General features: G+C 42.2%; 1 long non-coding RNA gene across 1 annotated transcript in view; it reads right to left on the bottom strand.

The window, feature by feature from the left end:
• Window positions 1-257, bottom strand: part of LOC138154211 (uncharacterized) — a 57,036-nt gene extending 56,779 nt beyond the window's left edge. Inside the window, exon 1 of the long non-coding RNA XR_011166574.1 lies at window positions 94-257. This is a non-coding gene — a long non-coding RNA (uncharacterized lncRNA). The remainder of the gene's footprint in view (window positions 1-93) is intronic.
• Between the last annotated feature and the right edge of the window lie 3,361 nt (window positions 258-3,618).

Genomic DNA, 3,618 nt, shown 5'->3' with positions numbered 1-3,618 from the left:
ACACACACACACACACACACACACACACACACACACACACACACACACACCCCTTGCCGCCATGCTCATGGACTCCAGAGACCTCAAACCTACCAGGAAGCTCCAATGAAGCCTTTCATTGTTTCTTAGGTTGGGACAGTGTGCTTCAGTCTTCGCTATATTTACAATCTTAGAATGGAAAACCAGGATCTTAGAATATAGAATATCAGAGCTTGGAGGGCCCTTAGAACACAGGATGTCAGAGCTGGGTGGGCCCTTAGAACAAAGGATGTCAGAGCTGGGTGGGCCCTTAGAACACAGGATGTCAGAGCTGGGAGGGCCCTTAGAACACAAACTGTCAGAGGTGGGAGGGCCCTTAGAACACAGAACATCAGAGTTAGGAAGGACCTTAAAACCCAGAATGTCAGAGCTGGGAAAGTCTTTAGAGCATGGAACATCAGAGCTAGGAAAGACCTTTGAACAGAGAAGGTTATCTCATAGAATGCCAGGTGTGGAAGGCACTTCACAGTGTATACTGCTAAAGCTGAAAGGGGCCTTAGAGAACATCTTGCTCAATGTACCTAATTTACAAATGAAATTCAAAAGATGATTCATGGCAGAGTCTGGAATCCAGATCTCCTGATGGGGGATAAAGAATAAATACAGGCCAAGATGGCAGGATCTCAGGAACTAATGTAGCAAACCCCACCCCCTGCTCTGTTTCCCCACAAAATTCCTCCCAATAACCTAGAAAATATAACAACCTGAATGCTGTTGAGGAAATCCAAGAAAAAGTCAGAATGCCTCTTTTTTTTCCAGCTCAGGGTGGCTTAGGGAGACAGACAAAGAGGTTTGTGGACATTGGGGATTGGGTTTAGCCAGGAGCATATCACATGGAGCATTGCAAAGACAGGAGAAGCTGTGTGCCAGGGCAAGTGGAGGTCCCAGACCCATACCAGGACACCCTCCCCCATCCACACCAGGGCGCTGCGACAGAAGCAGCTAACACATTCGTTGCTCACTACCCAGATCCAGGGCAGACTGAGAAGGGAACCTATGCACACCTGTTGTCCTCACAGTGAGGAGTAGGTTCAGAAGCAAGCGCAACAATCTAGGAACAGAGCAAGGTTGCAGTTCCAGCTTCTAGCTCAATCTGAAACCTGCAGAGGAATAAGTAGGGTAAGAATTCCAGATCAAAGGGGAACCTGCAGTTTTGTTGCTCTGAATCAACAGAGTCTCCCAGCTGCTAATAGGAACTGAGTTTGGCCGCAGTCTATTCTTGCTCAGGTCAGGAACTTGCAGAGATTTGCTGGGGGGAGCAGGGCACAGGGCACAGCAATCAGGCTTTGTCCTGGATCAGACCATTTTTGGAACACTGAAAGCTTGTAAGTCCCTAGACTGAGAAATCCCCAAGATCCTGGAACAACATAACATGCAGTACCCCAAGAAAACAGCAAGAGGAACAGCCCAGAATTTCCCTCCAGAAGTGCTGCAGAACCCAGCCCTAACATCAAGTCAGAAGTCAGAAAGTAGACTGGAAGAGTAGGCAAACAAGAAGAACAAAAAGAACCCTACCATAATGACCTATTCTGGTGGCAGAAATGTTCAAGACAAATAATAAAAGAAGAGAATGATTCCAAAATATCTACAAGCAATGACTCAGAGAAAAACACAGCTTGGGCACAAACTCAACTAGAATTTCTGGCAGAGATAAAGCAAGAGTTTAAAAAGAAAGGAGTTGAAAATATTTTTGCCAGCAAAATGAGAGTGGGGGGGGGGGGGGGGGGGGGGTGGAAAAGAGTGAGAGCTATGGAAGAGAAATTGGAAAGGGAATTGTCAGCTTGGCACAAAAGGTACAAAACTTTGCCCAAGCAACAAACTCTCTGAAAATTAGAATAGACCAAATGGAATCCAATGACTCCATGAGGCAAGAAATATTAGAACAAAGTTAAATGGCAGAAAAAATAGAAGAAAATGTAAGCTATCTCAACTTAAAACCTGGGAAATTGACTGAGGAGAAAAAAATTAAGAATCATCAGACTACTTAAAAGCCATAGCCAAAAAAGAGACTAGACATCCTGTTTCAAGAACTTTTAAAAGAAAACTGCCCAGATCTCTTTGAACCCTGGGGGCAAAGTAGAAATAGAAAGAATCTAGTAATCAAATCCTGAAAGAAACTTTAAAATGAAAACTCCCATGGGGAGGGTCGGTGGTGCAGTGAATAGAGTGCCAGCTCTGGAGTCAGGAGGTCCTGAGTTCGGATCCAGCCTTAGGCACTTAACACACACACACAAAACTAGCCATGTGACCTTGGGCAAGTTGCTTAACCCCAATTGCCCTCCAAAAAAAATAAAATGAAATGAAAACTCCCAGGAACATGATAGCCAAAATTCAGACCTACCAAGCCAAAGAAAAAAAAAATGCTGAAAAAAGCCAAAAAGAAAGAATTCAGGGGTAAATATGAAAAAATATTTATCATGAGAAACAACTCTCATTCAAGAGATAGTTTTTAAACTTTTTAAAGGCAGAGAAAGTATCCTCACCTATTTTCCTACCCTTTCCCCAGGGTTTCCTATATATCCTGTGTAGAATCATGGATTTAATCTAGAAAAGATCTTAGACATAACCAGACTAACAAAGGAGTCCATGGCACACAAAAAGGCTGAGAACCTCTGGCATATAATGAATTGTTTTGAATTATTTCATGTGTCTTCTGTCCTGAACTAGAACATATGCTCCTAGAGGGCAGAATATTAACCCTTCTTATACCGGACAAAGAACTCAACTGAGAGCTTGACCCTTAGTAGGTGATCAGTAAATTTTTAGTAGGCAATTCAATAAAATCAATAAGTTGAAAGTGTATTCTGGCACTAATTAATACCCACAATTTTAAGGTACTTTAGAGGGAGGAAAGGAATAAGCATTTATATGGTGCTTACTATGTGCTAGGCACTATACCAAGCACTTTAGGAATTTATTTCATTTCATACTCATAACTCTGTGAGGTAGGCATTGTCATTATGTCCTATTTTACAGTGGATAGCGCACCAGGTCTGGAGTCAGGAAGACTCATCTTCCTGAGTTCAAATCTCACCTCAGACACTTACTAGCTGTGTGACGCTGGCCACATCACTTAACCCTGTTTGCTTCAGTTTCCTTATCTGTAAAATGATTTAGAGAAGGAAATGGCAAATCACTCCAATATCTTTACCAAGAAAACCCAAATGGGATCAAAAAGAGTCAGACATGACTGAACAACAACAAATTTCCTGACTCCAGGCCCAGTATTCTATCCACTGTATCACTCAGGTGTCCTGAATTCCAATGTGACTTAAGACACTTACCAGCTGTAAGACCCAGGGCAAGTCACTTTGCCTCTGCCTCAGATTCCTCAACAAAGTACCTTCCTTCTAACAGTGAGATAGGCAATATAAGTGTTATTATCTTAATTTTACAGATAAGGAAACTGAGGTTCAGAGGTATAAAGTAACACAACTAATAAATAACTGAACTGGGACTTGATTCTAGACCTTTGAATCTCAAGTCCAGAGCTCTTTCCAATAATAAGAATAGTAATAGTAATAATGAGCATTTAATGGGGGCTCAAGGTTTCCAAAGTATTTTACATAGAATCAAGGC

Source organism: Petaurus breviceps, unplaced genomic scaffold (assembly GCF_028583685.1).
Source record: "Petaurus breviceps papuanus isolate PSGF00001 unplaced genomic scaffold, PetGlider_PUasm1.0 91041, whole genome shotgun sequence".
NCBI lineage: Eukaryota > Metazoa > Chordata > Mammalia > Diprotodontia > Petauridae > Petaurus > Petaurus breviceps.
The sequence above is the reverse complement of the archived record's forward strand: the minus strand, read 5'-3'. Positions and strand labels throughout refer to the sequence as shown.